This window comes from Capra hircus, chromosome 4 (assembly GCF_001704415.2).
Source record: "Capra hircus breed San Clemente chromosome 4, ASM170441v1, whole genome shotgun sequence".
In the NCBI taxonomy this organism is placed as follows: Eukaryota; Metazoa; Chordata; class Mammalia; order Artiodactyla; family Bovidae; genus Capra; species Capra hircus.
In genome coordinates, this window is record NC_030811.1 from 64,879,912 (window position 1) to 64,900,673 (window position 20,762).

A 20,762-nucleotide genomic window follows, 5' to 3' on the forward strand; every position below is an offset into this window, starting at 1 on the left:
AGAGAGGTATGAGGAAAACAGTCTAACCGTTATCAGTCCCTCCTTGAGGGTCCCTCGACAAAACCACCAGCCTCTCCCTAAAGCCACTGTAACAGCCTTGTAATTGGATCAAGTATCTTTTTTTCTTTTTTGCTTTCATAGCAAATAAAAACATAAGTGAAAATTTATTTTATCCATATAATTACTCATTATAGTAAAAGATTTTTAAAAAGACAATGGATTCTCTTAAATAGAATAGGTGTCTTTCTTCTTGTCTCTTTTTCTTCCCTCCTGCCTTCTTTTATTTTTGAATTCTATCATTTGAGTACAATGAGATGTAGGCACCCTTATCAGGCCCAAGGATAGGAGGGGGACTTAGAGTGCTTTCATTCACATAAAAAACCACTATAGCAACTATTTTATGCCAATTTTATTTAGAAAGATAAAACATATATACAAATTAGCAGCCGCCAACATAATATAAAATCATGGAGTGCTCCTTCCTTGTTTTGATTTTATATTTTTATGGTAATGTTACTAATTTGAATTTTATTTTGATTCTACTTGAATTTTTTCCAGGCTACCAAATACAATAGATCATATTTCTTATTTCCTATGAAATCCTTTATTTTGTGATTTAAGCCAATGGTTCCCCCAACCTTTTTGGCACCAAGGACTGGTTTCATGGAAGACAACTTTTCCATGGACCAAGGATGGGGGGATGGTTTCAGCATGATTATATTTTCCTTTTACACATCAACAAAATGAGGCCCACCTTAACTTGTAAGTGACCTGCCCAGTGACCTCTAGTCTGTTTGCATTACAGCCAGAACTGGGATCCTTATCTCCTTGACTCCTTACTTAGTGCTCTTTTCATTATATCACATGGCCTTTCTTAGTCATAAATTTCTATCACATAGCAATGACACTGAGGAAAGAAACACTTCACTGTATGGTTTGCTGTTTATTATTTTAATAATGATCAAATTGGCTTCCTAAGTGGCACAGTGTTAAAGAATCTGCCTGCCAATACATGAGATGTGGATTTGATCCCTGGGCTGGGAAGATCCTCTGGGGAAGGAAATGGCAACCCATTCCAGTATTCTTGCCTGGAAAATTCCATGGACAGAGAAGACTGGCAGGCTACAGTCTATGTGGTCACAAAGAGTTGGATACGACTGAACACACACAGATAGTGATCAAATTAATATGCTTTCTTGATAGCTATCATTACTATTGACCACTAAGAATTAATAAATGTAGGGATCACTGGACAAGTAATGCTTAATTTCAATTATGAAAACAAAAAGAATAATCATGAAAATGAATATTCAAGAACATACAATTATTTTTCTTTTCACTTCATGTACTCCCAATTATAGACTGCTTATTATAAAAGTACAGAATGACTCTGGGCCTCTTCTCTAATAAGAGATTTGCTATCTTCTCTCCCTGGGTAGAAACCTTTCCTTCCACATTTAGATCTCAAACAGTCTTTTATAAAACTAGACCTCGAGCATTTCTGGAACTATACAGTAACTATACACAGTAACCTCAACCATCCTCCTTTGTTTTTGGCCACACTGTGCACCATGCAGGATCTTTGTTCCCCAACCAGGGACTGAATCTGTGCCCCCTGCATTGGAAGCACAGAGTTCTAACCACTGGACCACAGGGAATTCCCAATCCTCCATTTTTGAAAATATGGCTTCTTTAGAGATTCAAGATAACATATTTATTATAAATATATTTGTATATACATTTCTGTCTATTGAATTATCTAAAAATTAATATTTAAAAATAAATTTCTACTTCACACCTGTTAGCATGATTATCATCAAAAAGACCAATAACAAATGCTGGTGTTGATGTGGAGAAAAGGGAACCCTTACATACTGTTGGTGGGAATGTAAACTGGTGTACCCACTATGAAGAACAGTATGGACATTCCTCAAACAATTAAAAATAGAATTACCATATTCTATGGAATCCAGGAATTCCACTCCTGGGTACATATCTGAAGAAAATGAAGACACTAATTTGAAGTTACCTGCACCCCAATGTTAATAGCTGCATCATTTATAATTGCCAAAATATAGAAGCAACTGAAATGTCCACCAACAGATGAATGGATAAAGAAGATATGGTGTTTATATACACACATACATACACATATAGTTTTTCCAGTAGTCATGTAAAGATGTGAGAGTTGGACCATAAAGAAGGCTGAGCACTGAAGAATTGATACTTTCAAACTGTGATGCTGAAAAAGACTCTTGAGAATCCCTTGTACAGCAAGGAGATCAAACCAGTCAGTACTAAAGGAAATCAACTCTGTTCATTGGAAGGACGGATGCTAAAGTTGAAGCTCCAACACTTTGGCTGCCTGATGTGAATAGCCGACTCATTGGAAAAGACCCTGATGCTGGGAAAGATTAAGGGCAGGAGGAGAAGGAAGCAGCAGAGGATGATATGGTTAGATAGCATCACCAACTCAATGGACATAAATTTGAGCAAACTCCAGGAGATAGGAAAGGACAGGGAAGCCTGGTGTGTTGCAGTCTATGGAGTCGCAAAGAATTGGACACAACTTAGTCACTGAACAACACAATGGAATACTGCTCAGTCATAAAAAAATAATGAAAATTTGCCATTTGCAAAAACATGGATAGATCTGAAGGGTATTTTGCTTAGTGAAATAAGTCAGAGAGAAACAGATATTGTATGTTATCACCTAAACATAAAATCTAAAAACTAAAACAAATGAATGAATATAAGAAAACAGAAAAAGACAGATACAAAGAGCAAACTAATTGTTACCAGTGGAGAGAGGGAAGGGCAGAGGGACAAGATAGTGGTAGGGGATTTTAAGAGGTACAAACTACTATACATGAAATAAATAAGCTACAAGGATATACAGCTAATATTTATAACTTCAAATGGAGTATAATTTATAAAAATGTTGAATCACTGTATTATATACCTGAAACTAATATACTGTTGTAAATCAACTATGTGTGTGTGTGAAAGTCGCTCAGTCATGTCTGACTCTTTGTGACTGCATGGACTATAGCCTGCCAGCTCCTTTGTCCAAGCGCCTCTGTCCATGGAATTCTCCAGGCCAGAATACTGGAGTAGGTAGCCATTCCCTTCTGCAGGGGATCTTCCCAAGCCAGGAATCAAACCCAGGTCTCCCACATTGCAGATGGATTCTTTACCAACTGAGCCACCAGGGAGGTTAATTCCAGGCTGGTTCAAAGGGTATGAATATCTATTTGGCAATTGGTAAGAACTGCCTTTTTTCTTATTGCAGTACAGTGTTATCAAAAAATGGTAAGATGTTGCATAGCACTGACATGCCCAGCATTATTTAAACATTTGTTTTTGAATAAATGATAGCAAATGTATGGGATGGAATATTATTTGTTTGTTAAAATATCCATTAAGCACCTAAATGTTAACCAAATGCTGGAAAATGGTAGGTATGCTCTATCACAGTTTTGTTAAACTTGTGAAAAGTGGCATGGAAAAGTGAGAATGGTTTTACCAAGGACAGCTGGTATGGATCATTTTGTTATTATCCCATATTGTTATTTCATGCTGTTTCATAATTTTTTTTAGTTAAAAAAGTAAAACATGACAAAGTTTAACAACTAGTTAATTTGGTTTATAAGTTATAGGAAAAAATTATTCGTTACTTTGAAGTCACTTGTCATTCATTATACCAAACTGTGTAAGTTTACTTCTCCAAGTAACTTACCTCTCCAAGCATTAGTGTCTTCATCTATAAAATATGAGAGTACAGAGCTCTCAGACAATTAAAAAGTTAGCTCCCCAAGTGGTTGTTGTTTCTATTTCTGGAATGGCAACCCACTCTAGTATTCTTGCCTGGATAATCCCATGGACAGAGAAGCCTGGCAGGCTATAGTCCATGGGGTTGCAAAAAGTCAGACACAACTGAGCAACTGAGCACTAGTTGCAAAAAGTCAGACACAAATGAGCAACTGAGCAACCTTATTCACAGTGCTCAGCTGAGAATGATATTGTTGATATTTTTTAAAATGACTTTCATTGCTTCTTTGTACCTTTAGTGATACCTGAGCACTGAATTGATTTCCTCTTCAGAAGTGGAAAGTCATAGGGCTCAAGTCAAAGTTCCAACACAACAGCAAGGTGAAATCATAGCGTAGCTACCTGATCCACTTGCCATGACTAAGGGTGAAAAGTAGAACCCTATTTGGGACTTTATTTGAGAGTTATCTTTGGAAACAGAAAGATTTTGGGCTTCAGGTATTTTTTTCTCTTTTTAAATTTCTGTTGATAAAGGCTTCTCATCCAAATGAAAATGAAATTATAGGTTTTGATATTACCTATGGTAGCCTAACCTAAGAACTAATATGTTGACAACTGTCTTGTGATTACTTCATAGTGGATGTTTTTCAATGGATGACATTTAGAGTAAATATGAAATGCTTTCAGATAGATAGAGTTCACACATTTGTGTGTAAAAACTCCCAACCTGCAATATTATTAAAAAGCAATAATATTAGTTTCAATATCATACCTTTATTAGCATAGAGACTTGTTTATTCAGTGCTACCATTTAATTTGTTCTTCAGGATTACTTAGGAAATAAATTCAATGCACAAGTAAGTACTTACTGAAACTTCTAATAGCATGGACAAGATATGTTAGAACTTACAGTGATAAAAGACACAATCTTGATTTCAAGAAATTTAAGATAAAGGTGACAAGGGCAGGCATGGATGTGAATGGGAGGGGTTTGTGGGGCTGGTGGTAGGTACAAAAGGGACAATAAGTATCTAAATAATCATAAAATAAGACTACAAGAAATGCAGTAGCACAGGTATGAGCACTGACCTATGGACTCTGGAAGACAGATATTAACTCCTTTTGGGAAAGACTTCATGGAGAAGAGGACACTTATAAAGCAAATGAAATGTAAGCATGGAGGCATGGCAAGGCATTTGACTATGGTAATTCCAGCAGTATGAATAAAGGAATTGAGAAGTAAACAGAGGAGATCATCTTGTGTTTCAAAATAGTGGATTCTTTCTAAACTAAATTAGACATGTCATTAAACATGTACACACATGCAAGATTTTGTAAATAATGTTTCCAGTCATTCAGATCAACTGACTATACTACATATTAAAACTTATTAAAATTATGTTCTGTAATTATAATTTAGATGCTCAAGAAAATGTTAAGACCTCGCAATGACTCTTGGAGCCATCCTGGGCAAAATCTGAAAGGGTGGTAGCACTGTACTGAGGACAGTAAGGGCACACACAAGCCAAGTGAGAGGATGCCATGATCCACTGTGTATCCTTGGCTGGGGCATCCCTTTAATATATTAGCTCTGTATCATAAATTCATTAAGTGAGCGGCAATTTCTATTTGACAGGCATTGTACTTGAAAATAGGAATACAACAGTAAATTAATGATACAGTCCCTGTCCTGATGGGGTTGAGGTTGGCTAAGATAAGATAAGTAGAGATTCAAATACAGAGTGCCTGATGGAGATGTAAAGAATGCTGTGTGAGCATACAGTGGGCTGCATAGTTTGGAGAGGATGGATCAGGGAAGACATCCTAAAGAAGTGCTGTTTAAGTCTAAGACATAAGGAATAAAGCAGGTGAACTGGGAAAACCAGGCCAGGCAGAGGAAGGAATATGCAAAGAATAGTGCTAAGGGGGTTAGAATGAGAGAGAGAGAGGAAAGGAACATACATAGTGCTTTCTGGGAAGGGAAAAGCTTTAATGTGGCTGAAAGGTAGAATGTAAAATAGACTGAAGGTCATGGTCCTAGAGGAGACTGGAAAAATAGGGGAGGAAATAGGGTATATTAATAGTGTTGAGGTTTAAGTAAGTATAAGTGTTAGTAGCTCAGTTGTGCCCGACTCTTTGTGACTCCATGGACTGCAGCCCATCAGGCTCCTCTGTCCATGAGATTTTTCAGGCAAGGATACTGGAGTGGGTTGCCATTTCCTTCTCCAGGGGATCTTCCCAACCCAGGGATTGAACCCGGGACTCTTGCATTGCAGGCAGATTCTTTACTGACTGAGCTACAAGGGAAGCCAAGACTTGTTAAGGATTTCATAAAACTAAGAAATCTGCTAATGAGCTTTGAGTTGGTATGTATCATGATCAGATCTGTGTTTTAAGAAATTTACCATGGTTGTTGTGTTTAGAAAAGATTGCAGAGGGTTAAAATGGAAGGTCAGAAGACAAGAGGCTGCTGTGGATCTCATCCATATCATGATGGTGGTCTGAACTAGGGTAGGAGCCTTGAGGATGGAGAGAAGTGGGTGATCCTAGGCAGAGTTTGGAGGTGGGCTCCATAAGACTTAAGAGATGGACTGGATGTGGGGTGTGAGGGAGAGGAAGGGGCCACACACTCTCTTGGATGTCTGTCTTGGCCACTGGGAAGATGGTGTGTAATAGCTGAGTTTCCCCAGCAGTGCCATAGGGACTGAGAAATGAAATTTCAAGGTTGCTTGTTTCTGGATCCTGCCTAGTTGACTTGAGTTAGTGTGTGTGGTTTGCTGTGAGTGGGAGTGGCAGGGCTACCATTTGTTTTTACTCTTCCTTCTTGAGACAATCCCTAATCATACTCGTTCAGTACAGAAAATGAACTGCCCCCGCTTCACTAAATTGAAATCCAAAAATGTACCAAATGACTAGACTAGTTTTCACTGAGGAATTTGAAGAGGAATTCCTCCTCATGCTGCCATATGAAAATGGGTAATTACAGTATTTTTAACTCATTAGACCTTGTTGTTTTTTAAATTAGGAAAACTCTTTATATGGAGCAACACATTTCTATCATTAGGAAGCCTTTTAGAGATTACTGATGGCTAATTTTATAGATGAAAAAATTGTGATTAAGTTATTGGCTCAAGGTCAATTGCCTGGTAGTTGATTAATTTCTTTCTACATTGTACTGCTGTCTTAAAGAAATGTTGATTAAACAAGTGAAAGTGGGCACATGTCATCATAGGACCCATAAAATTGTTTTATGTAGGTATCACAATGCCCTGGTAATTTCTGTGGCAAAATGAAAGAGTTGTTCTGACAAAGGATCTGAAATGGAATGTTACAGTTTCTGGTCTTGGCCATCATGTTTGCTTCTAAATTCTTTTGTTAAGTGATCTACATACATTTATCCAGAGTAATTATCTTGATTAACATTGCAAAATATGGTATTTATAATCCCAATGTTTAACAAAGTACTTCACGATTAGCCCTTTAAAAATAAACTCTCTTGTATATAAAATTTCATAATTTTGTTTCACATTATCAAGTGCCAATATTTCCAAACTTTTACTCACCCATATACAATAGATTCAGTGCAAATATGTGTGAAAGGGGTATTGTAGCTTTCATACTACAAGTCACATTTTAGGATTTTATAGCAGTCATACTTTTCTGGTCTACCTTTTGTTTTTAGATGTTAAATGTATATTAATTAATCACAGAAGCAATTCAGAAAAATGTTACTAAAAATTAGGAAAAATAAAATCTTAAATGTGCTTTTCTGCACACATATTTATTGATTTGGGCATATTCTCACCTAGGAATAAAAATCCTCTTTGGGGTTCATAAGTTAAAATAAGAGCTTCCTCCACACTCCCCACGTAGGAAACAAACATTAAACACATTTTATGGTGCTTATATATTTATGACTTCTAATGAGATATGTTAAGAATATTTTTCTTGATGGAATATGGACTAGATTTTCTATTTTCCTGAAAAACAGACGCAAATTCCTTGCATCTCCTTAAATGATCTGGGCAGTTGCTAAGCTTTCATTATATCACTTAGAAAAGACCCATGGTTGAGCAAGTTAGGAATTACTAAAATGGATTCAATTTTCTTTTTTTCCTTTTTCTCAAGAGACTCAGGTACAGAGCGAAGAAACTTTAGAGAAGCCAAATTTTCTTTTCTTTATAGATACTTTGAGTTTTAGCAATTTGTAAGCTTATAATGATGAGGGAGAATCTATAACAAAAAAAACAGACTCAAAGAAAATGTCAAAATTAAAATATAAATGAACTGTTTAATAAGGGATGTTTCTGTAACTTCCTAAAGATACCCTCTTTATATATAGGCACAAAATTGAGGCTAGTAGTTTTTTTCCCCCGCCTTGTGTCTAGAAACTGTCCCCAAATAGCAATTATAACAACATCCAGCATGCCAGGTCTTTAATAGTCCTTATTTCATGTATTCCTCACCTATCTATGAGGGAAGTAATATTTTCCCCCATTTAACAGATACGGAGGCAGAAATTTAAAAGTTGACTTGTCCAAGATCACATTTTAAGTGATGGAATCTGGCTATCTATTGAGATCTACTGGAGCTTGGGCTCTTAATCCCTATTGTGATACCACCAAAGAGGCTGATATGTGTCTCTGGGGAGAGACTGGTTTGGAGATTTGCTCCTATTCAGAGAATTCTCCCTTCATTATGTGCCACAGGCTAATATAGCTATACCACTTTTCTCACACAAAGTTGGACATGGCATTTGACTTCTGCAGAGCTTAGAAAGCCTAAGAAGGTGAAGGTGCATGTGACAGGTAGCTACTGAGATTTCTTAAACCTGGTTGGTTCTTTCACAGTTGGTACATTTGGTAGTTTTTCAAAAAGTTGCCATTTGCACTGGCAATGCTGAGCCAAAGCATGGATACAGATTATTTTGTAAACTTCATCTGTACTCCTGCATTCTTGACTGAGCTTATCGGGTAAAAGTCATAATATATTATTCGATGGGTGAAAAGGGGAGGGTAAATGTGAGCGATCACAGGACCAAGGTCTCTGAGTGAAAATTCCTTGAATCAATGGCTTACCTGGTGCTTTTATTCCCCACTGAGGAGACTTGGACTCCCAGGAAGATGCAGTAGGCCTCTTTTTTCCTATTTCTACTGCTAAATATAGCTAAAAATCTCAGATATTATTTATAAAATGCATATAAAATTCAGAAGAAAGAAGGCAGACTAACTAGTGACCTCAGGAACAGAAAATATGGTGTGAATTCTCTAGATTTTCTTTTTTTCTCATAGATCTGAGTAGGACTGGAAAAGCTGGCGACCCAGAAATGTAATGTGCTTAGACATGGTCATGAGCCAGTGGAGACCATGTAGGAAGTCTGAACTTCTCCCTCCTAGTAGCCACAAGGTGCCCTATCTGCAGGGTCAGTGGATGGCAAACAAGGAACAGTAAAGAGGTTCCCCTAGGACTTTTACCTCTATCTGGCAGTTATAAGGCAGAATCCCAGCAGGAAAGAAGTAGATATAGTTGAAAGAGCATTTGAAAAAAAATAATGGCTAAAAATCACCTAAACTTGGGGAAAAGACACAAACTTGTAGGTTCAAGTTGAGTGAATCTCAAACAGGATAAACCCAAAGATATTTATGCCAAGACATATACATCACCTTTTAAAAACTAAGAAAGGAGAAGAAAACAATTTGAAAGCACCAGAGAGAAATGATACAGGAGAGGCATTGATTTTTGGCATTGGATGAATGGGTCAGCAACCAGCATTTCTTGCTGATTTTAGCTATTAGTCTTTTTAACTTGACTCAACCAAGCTAATATGTACAGAGCATTTACTAGATGTCTACAAATTATGCTGGGCACCCAGGGGACATCTGCTTATCCCATTCTTCCTATAATTGCTCCACAGCAGGTAATACCCTCAGAGCAAGTGAAAGAATCTCAGAATTATAAAGAAACTTAAAAAAAAAAAAGGAAATAGCAAATTCTGTAATTTGGGATTTCTAGATGAGCTTCAGCTCTGTGAACTCACTGAAGTTAATCAAAAGATGCCAGCATGTATATGCATTTTTCTAGGGAAATGACCATGGCTTTCATCAGATTCTCAAGACAGCTGGTGGCTCCCAAAACCTTTAGAGACCATAAGAGTTTCTGCTCTTTTCAAGCAAAATCACATACTCTAACCTAGATAGAAAAGAACTAGAGAAGGTATTTCTCATCATATACATCAAAATTACTGAGTTGCCTCACAATTCTCTATTATTGAGAAAATAGAAAAATGGCAGTTTCTAATTCCTTTTAGACACTTGTAGAAATACAGGCTCATTAAAGAATGTTTGCCTGTAATCTTATTTTGAACATTAAACTGCTGGTGACTAAATAACCAATGCACTGTGATTTAAAATGTATTTTAAGGTTTTCCAGGTGGCTCAGTGGCAAAGAATACACTTTTCAATGCAGGAGACATGGATTCGATTCCTGGGTTGGGAACATCCCCCTGGAAGAGAAAATGACAACCTACTCCAGTATTCTTGTCTGAAGAATCCCATGGACAGAGGAGCCTGGAGGGCAACAGTGCATGGGGTCAGAGTAGGGAATGATTGACGGTCTCTGTCCAATGCTAAGTCATGTCTGATTCTTTGCCACCCCAGGGGCTGTAGCCCCCGAGGCTCCTCTGTTAGTGAAATTTCCCAGGCAAGAATACTCGAGTGGGTTGTCATTTCTTTCTCAGGGCATCTTCCTGACCCAGGGATCAAACCTGCGTCTCCTGCACTAGCAGATGGATTCTTTACCGCTGAGCTACCAGGAAAGCCCAGCCTGGCAGGCTGCAGTCCATGGGGTCGCAGATTCAGATATGACTGAGCATGCACACAAGCAAGCATTAGGTTTCCTTTACCTTTAAAGCCGTTTTATGAACTGTTGTATACCACTTGAGCCTCCAGTAAAGACAAAAACAGGCTTTCCTGTACTTTAGGGAGGATTTCTTCCAATGACAATGGAAAAGTTCAGACATACAAGGATGCAGCAACAGCCTCTTTATCTCAGTACCAGTAGACTGGTATATAAGGAGATAGGACAAACTGTCCCACAATCTGCATTTCTTTTTCCATCTTAAAAAAAAAAAAAAAGACATGCAAAAAAGTTCTGTTGTAAATCAACTGAACTCCAATAAAAATTAAAACAAATTTCTATTACTCAATGTATAACAGCCAATTTATCAGATAAAAGACTGTTTTCTTTGGTGGGAAAAACAAAACAGCTATGACAAAAACAGATCCATGTGGTTTCTGTCTTTAGTGTGTGGCTGTCCCTCATTCTTTGTAGCCCCCACCAAATCCTTCATGCAAGCCAGGTCAGCTCATACCTGGAGAAATGCATACAAAGGATTTTAGATTGCGATTGCCTGTTTTCTGGTCAAAATTAAGGCTCCCAATGTTACCTGGAGAGCTAGAGATTGGATAATGCATTAGTTTAGGAAAAAAAAGTGACCAACTACTTTCATGAAGACCCCATAGCAGTTTTATTTACTCACACAATTCTATGTTGGCTGTATCTACAGTCAAAGGAATCACTGTGGACCCTTGTTAAACAAAGAATTCCATACCCCAACCTACAACGCAACCAGGAGAGGAAGCTGGGAATCTAACAGTTTTTATCAACTTGTTTGATCCTTGCATTCAAACAAGTTAGAGCAATCTTCTTAAACTTGAATGTGTATAGTTATCCTGGGTTCTAGAAACAAAAGCAGATTCTGATCCAATTGGTTGGGGGTGGGGTGGAGGGGGCCTGAGATTGCAGTTTTAACAAGCCCTAAGGTGATACTGCTGCTGCTGAGGACACTTTAAGTAGCAAGGATGGGGAGAGTGTACCTCATGTGGCTTGTGTGTAAATCAGTATATGCCATAACATTTGCCTTCTGCATCTGTGGATTCTCTACCAGGGGCCTCTTCCCTACCTTGATGCTGCCCATTTCTAATTTTTCACTGATTATATCTCTAAAAGCTGGAGTCAACAGTTAACATAAGGCATCTACTCATCTCCACTTAGTTCATAGAAACTTCACAGAGATAAAAACAGTCTGAAATAAACAGAAATGGACACCACAAATTAACTTACATAATAGGTTTATACTTGACATAGTACTTCTCACCATGGAGATGTTACTCAGTTAATATAAACATTTTTTGTTTTTGTTAAACAATAGATCTCTTCTCCATTTCAATGTCAATATAAAGTATTTTTTTTTACATTAACTCTCTCCATTTCAATGTTAGATACATTGAATACATTTTCTGAACTTTATCCCACACAGAGATAAGTTTTAATTTCTGACCAACTGTATTTAATGTCTAGGTACAGTACTCACTTGGGAGATAACAAAACAAAAATCCAATAAAAATATGGAGAAAAAAATTCCTCAATGATGCAGGAGGCAGTGATTATAACTGAACAGTGGCAATTTCCTAGGATTCTGGGCAAGAGTTTCCTTCTTCCTACTGAGAATTCTGAAACTATGAAATATTACTTATGCAAATTTCAGCAAATGCAAATTACAGATGGCATTTTCCAGTGCATTAACTGTTGTGACAAAAACATGTTGTTTTCCCTTTAACAGAGTATATCAATTTGTTCCTTTTTATAGGAAAATAACCAATAATATGAAACTTCTCTATTAACTGTTTCTTGGGAACTTTCAGACACCAAAGCTCAGTTCTGAAACTCAATAGCACAAAGGTTTTCAGAGGAAGGTTTGATTCAGGAGGCCCTTCAAAGTCACATCTGTCCATTTCTTTTTCGTGCATACACCCCCAAACAAGCACAAATGCCTGTAATGCTGAGAATCACACCTAACAAGAGAGCAATTGCATCTCCAGCTTCTACTGCTTCAACAACAGGCAGCACCAAAAGCAATGAAAAGAGGACTAGGAACAACTGTGTTGAAACTGAGATCATGATGTGGCTGGTTCTTGAAGGATGAAGATCTCTATAAATCAAAACATGGAAAAAAAAGGAATCATTAAAAATTCCAACCATTTCAAATGACAATATGAATACATGATAAGCAACAGTTCATGCAACCTTTTCAATTAGGGACTATAAATTATATTCAGACTCATTTTATGGTGAAAGAACCTTTGGGAAGTAAATGGTAATTAAAGATAGTCAATTGAGGCTAATCTCCCTTTCTCATGATAATTTCCTGACTCCAGCGATTTTTCCGCACTGTATAACGCTAACACTATGGGCATCAACAAAACAGAAATTGAACAGTAGAACATAAGAAAGATAGATGATGATGCACCAGATATTAACTTGGAAATTGTCCTATGAGGGAAATTATATTTTCTTAGGATCTCTCCCAACCAGGAAATGCAGACAAATCTAGCAAAGCCAAACAACATATAGCTGTGAAGTCGTGGGGAAATAGTAAGACTTACCAAAGAAGGCGGTACTGAATTCTATCTGACTCCCTTCCAGCAGCTCCGGATGCTGAGGCTGAGATTCCACGTGACAGCGCCTACTATCAGAGGGGCGTAGCAGGATTTAAAAATTACACATTATTAATTATTATTATTTTAAAGAGGCATCTAGACTCAGCGCAGAGCGGGGAGGTTGTACGGAAGGGAGAAGAATGGCTAAAAACTAAAGACAAACAGTTTGTTCAAACAGGAACTAGATTTACAAGTTGGTTAGTTCTCCTATAAAGAAAAACCTTAAAAAAAAAAAAAGAAAAAGTTAACCGAAAACCAAGTTCGTTCCAGGACTTGAAAGTAAGACTTTAAAAACAATCCCTGCTTTGGCCCGGCAAAGTGCAAATTTGCCCCGTTTGACAAATATACTGGGCAAACTAAGGAGCCTTCGGAGACAAGCTCGTACATTACCTTCAAGGAAGCAGCCATTACAGAAATGGTGATCAGGGCGGAGTCTCCAAACTACATTTCCCACAATCCCCGGTGCCCACAACTCCCAGGGTTCTCCGGCGCGCTTCCAAGTAACTGGCTGAGCGATGACGGTCGCGCTGTACCGGTGGCGCGGAGGGGCGAGCTCCAGGGTTTCCTCACGTGGCCAAGCCTGTTACTGGTAAAGTGGTGTAGTGTATTTGTACGGAAGCTCACTGAAAAAAAAGGTCAAAAAATGACAGCAAATGTTTTTCTTTTATTCTTGAATGCTGTTAAAGGTTTCAAGACACACAAGAATTTTTGTCCTTTGACTGAAATGCATGCACCTCAGTCTGAAGAGATCATCGGAACAAAGCCATCTCTCAGATACATTTAAACTAGCGACTTCTAACATTTTTGAAGGAGGGAATCTTTTGACACCATCTTTTAAACGTCTTATGACATTTGTTAATTCTTTTTAAGCAGTGGGGGGAAATATTAATAAGACGTTTTGAAAAGTGTTTAATACGTTTGTAGGGAAAAACAGGAAGTTTAAGGAAAAACAAGTTAACATTCTTAAGATCTCGGATTCAGGTTCTGGAGTTCTGAGTTTCCCCATTCCGGAGTGCAGTGTATGGTACACTTTAGAGACTTCTCACTCGCGTTTGTGATACCCACCCTAAATATCCCCAAATATGGAAAGTTGTAAATTGTTACTTTTAAGTCATAGGATAAATTATTTGCATAAGAACCCTTCCTGAAAGGCTTTCTTGCAATCTAATCTATGAATTCCTTACTGAACCTTTCTAGTCATCCAGTCTTCTGAACGCTCATTTACTGACTAGAAAATTTATTTGGCACCCAGAAATTATCAATTATTAATGATGTGTCTTAGTCCCTCTGATTCAGTCTCCCAGACACAGAAGGTATATTTCAGTTCGGTGCCTGTAATTGGCATATAATTTTTTTTTTTTTTTTTACTATGGGTCATCTTTTTTCTTACACTTTACTAATCTCTGGACTGACAGCAAAGCTTTATATTGCTAACTTCTAACACACATACAGCAGGTACTCAGAAATGTTGGTTGATAACAATTGTTTGAATAAATAATTGTGCCATCTGGATTCCATGAGAGACAAAGCAGTGTCAAATAAACCAAAGCAAGGTGTCTTGCAAATTGGAAGTCTGTGGATAATTACGCAATAAAGTCAGCATTGCTTCTCTAAACTTGATTATTTTTTTAAAAACTTGACTATTTTAACAAATTCTGTCTTTGACTTATTTGCCTTGAGCCCCTTCTGCTGCTGCTGCTAAGTCGCTTCAGTCGTGTCCGACTCTGTGCGACCCCATAGACTGCAGCCCACCAGGCTCCACCATCCCTGGGATTCTCCAGGCAAGAACACTGGAGTGGGTTGCCATTTCCTTCTCCAATGCAGGAAAGTAAAAAGTGAAAGGGAAGCCGCTCAGTCTTGTCCGACTCTTAGCGACCCCATGGACTGCAGCCCACCAGGCTCCTCTGTCCATGGGGTTTTCCAGGCAAGAGTACTGGAGTGGGGTGCCATTGCCTTCTAGTTTTGTACTTTTCTAATCAGTTATATTTGAAATAGGAGCTATTTTAAAATATTCTCTAGCATTCTAATGTGAACAATTTGGAGATTTAATTTTTCCATATATGTTTATTCAGTTAGCTGAGGTCAGCAGAGACCACAACAAATTTAGTATTATTGCAGACTTGTTTCTAGGTGTGTCGTCATTGAAAATTATGGACTAATTTTAACTTTGAAGAGTCTATAGGTGGTAAAATGCTTTTTCTTTAAATTATGTTAAGAGATCACTTGGCCTATCTGAAAAAGAGTGGCAGAAGTTTGTGCAGGGATATTTTGGACCCGTGTAGTTTCAGAATAAAATTGGTTGACTTTTTTAACCAGCATCTCCCCTAATCAGGCAATTTAATGAAGGTGTTGCTATATATGCTTTTGTCTGCCTTATCACAACCCTAATTTCCAAGTAGAATGGTATCCTAGTTCTCAGTTTTCTTTTATTACTCCCCTAACTAGCGGTTTTAAAATAAATCAGATCATTTATTCCTTGCTTAAAGTTCTCCAGTTCCATCACAACAAGCATAAGTCCACACTCCTTATTAAGACTCCGCAATATGCCCTACATATTTTGGCCTCTGCCTGCCTTTCTAACATCAGCATACCAGTCACTCATTCTTTCATGCTTATTCCAGTCTAATCTTTTTGCTGTTTCTTAAACATGCCAATTTTGTGGTTTTATTGATTCGCATTTTTATTGAGTCAAATTTTATTGATTAATGTTTAGCCACTTTTATACTATTCATAGTAGAAACTACCTTATAAGTAAGAAGTCTGCTTTTGGGCTAAACTGTGAAGGTACTTAGAGATTATTTTTAGTCTTCACTCAAAATTTAGGTCTTACATATTTTCTCTATCATATTAATAGCAAAACTTTATGACTACATATATATAAGACACAGGATGGTAAAATGCTTTTTCTAAAGCATTTCTAAAACAGAAGCATATTTTGTTAGGAACCTGTCTGTAATGGTCCCTATTTATTCCTCTGTCCATTTGGTGCACAATTAGTAAGTCCACCTGGATGGTGTATTTTTTCCTTAGTGATACCTGAATGGTTTCTTTTAAGTACTTTTTATTGCTGGATGATAGTATTGGCATTTTTAATGAGTTAGTGCTTTGTTGTGCTGACATTATATTGGAGGATATTTAGCATCTCTAGCCTGTACCTGCTCAGTGCAAATAGAATTCCCCAATCATGAAGAGAATCAACTGCCCTCACTATTGCCAGACAGTCTTTGATGAGATGCTGTTCCTAGTTGAGAACTACTCAAGTTTTCATCAAGAAAATAAGAGGAATAGTTGAAAACAGAATGAAACAGTTTACACACACACACCACACCCCCCCAACTGCAGTGCTCAAATGTTTTAGATCCTTTCTCCCTTGGTTATGCTGATTTTGTTGTTATCTGTTGATTTCCTTTGGGTCCTACCAGCATGTCTTCCAGATAGGTTTCCTTGATCACTGTCTTATAAAAGCACTGATAAGCAAATAGAGGTGAGATTTCTGCTTCTGTTTCTGTTACTTAGTCTTTAAGCTATGAAGAGGTGCTGTGATGTAGTATATGGACTAAGCTTTTCCTCTGGCTGATTTCATGGATTTGAGTAGTTACTTAATCCCTCTGAAACTTACTTTACTTTTATAAAAAATGCTTTGTGAGAATTAAGTGAAATGTTTCTAATGTGACCAAAAAGATACCAGAGCTCAGTACGTACCAATTCTCTCTTATTTGTATTTCTGTTCCCCTAGTTGCTGGTCAACCAGTTAGGGTCTCTGGGATTAGGCCACTTGGTTAGAATTCTGGGTCTACTGCTTGTTAAATGTATGACAATAGACAGTAACCATTTGTAAAACTCAGCTTGTCCTTCTATAAAACGGGATACAGTAGTACCTACTTCATATGTATATTATGAGTATTAAATGAGTTAATTTCTGGAATTAGTGGCTGGTATATATTAGGCCCTCACTAAATATTAACTATTGTTACTATATGCTGTTAATATTCTTGCCTGGAGACTTCCGTGGACAGGAGCCTGGTGGGCTGCTGGCCATGGGGTCACACAGAGTCAGACGTGACTGAAGCAACTTAGCATTCATGCATGCATTGGAGAAGCAAATGGCAACCCACTTCAGTATTCTTGCCTGGAGAATCCCAGGGACAGAGAAGCCTGGTGGGCTGCCGTCTATGGGGTTGCACAGAGTCAGACACGACTGAAGCGACCTAGCATGCAGCAGCAGCAGCTGTTAATAAAATCCATGAAATATGGGGTCTTCAAGATGTGTCTTCTCTCCATTGTAAATATGCTCTTCTGCAGACAAACATGGTAAATAAAAAATGTCTGTGGAACTTCCTTGATACAGAGGCATTTTAGGTATGGCAACCCACTCCAGTATTCTTTCTTAGAGAATCCCGTGAACAGAGGCACCTGGGGGCTATAGTACCCCAGGGTTGCAAAGAGTCAGATATGACTGAAGCAACTTAACACGCATACACTCAGGCTTTGGCTTCAGAGCTGACTGGAAAACATTCCCCTATTATGCAAAGGCTGTCTGTTTGTAACTTCGATGGGATTTTAATATTTATTTCATACCCACTGGTGTTTACATTTATCTTTAAAATATATTCTCTATTCAGTGATTGTCACATCATTGATTCATCATACTGGGTCAAAAGGGTTTTGAAAATATAGGTGATATGGACTAGATACGGGTGAATAGCTCCAAGAAATCATTCAGTTGGAATGAACTCTATGGCTACCTGAAGAAAACCCAACAAACAAACACTTTTGAATTTTATTTCTAGTTACAGCAGCTAATCTATAACTCTGCATTGCTTTTTCTATAAATTTCAGCAAAGGAAATAGCAGCATTAGAAGCTTTGCTATAAGGGAATATAATAATTGAGACTGTGGGCTCAAAGAAATGTATTATTCTTTCTTTTTTTTAAATTTATTTTTTAATTGAAGGATAATTGTTTCACAGAATTTTGTTGTTTTCTGTCAAACCTCAACATGAATCAGTCATAGGTATACACATATCCCCTCCCTCTAAAAAATTTTATTTATTTATTTATTTTTGACTGTGCTAGGTCTTTGTTGTTGTGAAAGTGTTTTCTCTGGTTCTGGGGAGCGGAGGCTACTCTTCTTTGTGGAGCACGGGCTCTGGAGTGTGGGTTCACTAGTTATTGTGCATGGGCATAGTTGCTCCATGGCCTGTGGGTTCTTCCTGGACTGGGGATGGAACCTTGTATCCACCTGCATTGGCAGGTGGATTCTTTACCCCTGAGACACCAGGGAAGCCCAGAAACATATTACTCTTGATAGATTGTTAATGGTATAATTAATTGCAGAGCTTGTAGGATAGAAGGAAATATTTCTGTCTTACTCCTGAGAGATGGCACTCAACACAGTGTTGAACATGGTACCAAGATTTTTATCTTACCTCCTTTGCTTCTGTAAGGTCCACTGTTTGAAGAGGATAAGCATTATTCTTACAACTCCTACTTACAACTAATTTGCTTATCTTCGTGGATGAGGGAACTCTATTTTGCTGAATAGCTTTAAAAATCATGTTTGTTTCTCTTTAAAGTTTGTCTTTGACTTGTTAAGTCAAAGGTCATATATGTGGTTTTTATTTTATAATGTATACTGTAATTGGAAATGTCAACTCAGGATTTGCTAGTATTAAGTGATGTAGTGAAAGTGAAGTCGCTCAGTCATGTCTGACTCTTTGCAACCCCATGAACTGTAGCCTACTAGGCTTCTCCGTCCATGGGATTTTCCAGGTAAGAATACTGGAGTGGGTTGCCATTTCCTTCTCCAAGGGATCTTCCCAACCCAGGGATCGAACCCAGGTCTCCCTCAATGCAAGCAGATGCTTTTACCCTCTGAGCCGCCAGCGAAGCCCCCAAGTGATGTAGAGGCAGGGATTAATTTCTGAGATACAGTGAGTATAATGATCCCCTCTATTTCTTTGACCTGAAGTTTGTTTTTTTTTAAATTTCTGATGTGCCTGTAAACTATCTTAATGAACTATTATTTCCTAACTGTAACTCAGATTTAGATGTTTTGTCTAGATCACTGACAAGGACAATGAGTGTTATGTTGTACGTGTGTAGTTCCCTCTTCTAAAAGAGATGATCATTTCCGTAGCAGCGCTACAGAGATGAGCGACTTCTTCTGTGCCAAACATCTGCTAGCTACAGGTTCTGCTTGTGAACATCTCTGGTAGCAACATTAACCACAGCTCTTCTGAAGCAGTGCCATATTCCATACCCCTACCTGCTGCCCAAGTTGTCTGAATGCTCCTACAGGCTTCTATATAGTTCCTCTTTTGGCATTAAATATCTAGTGTAATCAGATCCAGAATTTAGTCTTTCAGTTTAGGAGAACCTTAGCTTATACCATCCTTCACTGAAACAGAGGAGGTCACTGCTAGGTAATGATACTCAGAGACAAAGAACATTACTTTAGACACACATCTGAGTGGTAGAGGGCAAAATTTCACATCAGTTGTTACTGCGAAGTGGTTTCAAAGAAGATTGAAGAAGTTGCTTCTGCTTATTTTAACTGTTCGAAGTGGATCATTGGTAGTCCCTGAAGGAAGGGGCTTCTGGGATCCATCAGAGAAGGCAGGATAGGCTGATATCAACATATTACAGTGACTGGTGTGTGTCAGGAAGTTCATAAAACCCAGTCTTCCTATTAGTGATTGAGCCCAGCCAAGAGTGGAGACATTTTATTAGAGCTTCAGAATTTAAAAAGGCCATCCCAGAGTTAGTCAGTATTTCCCATCAGTAATAGGACATTCATCACTGAGACTGCTGCATTAGAACTAACTAATCATTAGGCTAACAGGATGAGATAAACTGTACTTTTCAAAGCTGTTCAACTGCTTCAGAAAAAACTCCTGCTGAGTCTGAAGACTCCAGTGCCAGCATTTTACAGACATGTATGGGCAAGCTGCAAAAGATCATTTTTCATATGGTTCCAGGCACCATCTAGAGCCTGTTGCCAATGTAGGCTTGATTTCCACCAAATAACCTTAGTAATCTGTGAGAATCAATTACATACACAAGTCTGTGGTGTTCAGGAAGCAGAGGAAACATGCCTGCAGGCACTGACAAATTAAAATTTTACATTGCTGGGGTTCCAGGAACAGGCTAAGAATATCTGGATGGAACAAATTTATAGTTTTGAAAAGCTGTGACATTATCTCTTTTAAAAAAATATTTGTTTGGCTGTGCTGGATCTTAGATGCAGCATACAGGATCTTTGGTCTTTGTTGCACCATGCTCTTAGCTGTGACATGTGGGATCTAAGTCCCTGACCAGAGATTGAACCGGGGCCCCCAGTACTGAGAGTGTGAAATCTTAGCCACTGTATCACCAGGGAAGTCCTGAGAAATTATCTTTTAATGTAGCATTTTATCGGTAATGGACAGATTAAAAACATTGACTTTGGAGATGTCATCTGCTGACCCATCTCTGCCACTTACCAACTCAGTGA

General features: G+C 38.0%; 1 long non-coding RNA gene across 2 annotated transcripts; it reads right to left on the bottom strand.

Annotated features, from left to right (window-relative positions):
• Positions 11,273–13,749, bottom strand: LOC102184495. Of its 2 annotated transcripts, none has more exons than XR_309948.3 (3): positions 13,659–13,749; positions 13,215–13,297; positions 11,273–12,760 (listed from the first exon to the last, which is right to left on the bottom strand). It is a non-coding gene; the product is annotated as an uncharacterized LOC102184495 (long non-coding RNA). The 2 variants fall into 2 exon arrangements; XR_309949.3 differs by having other exon boundaries at positions 13,215–13,294; positions 13,659–13,731.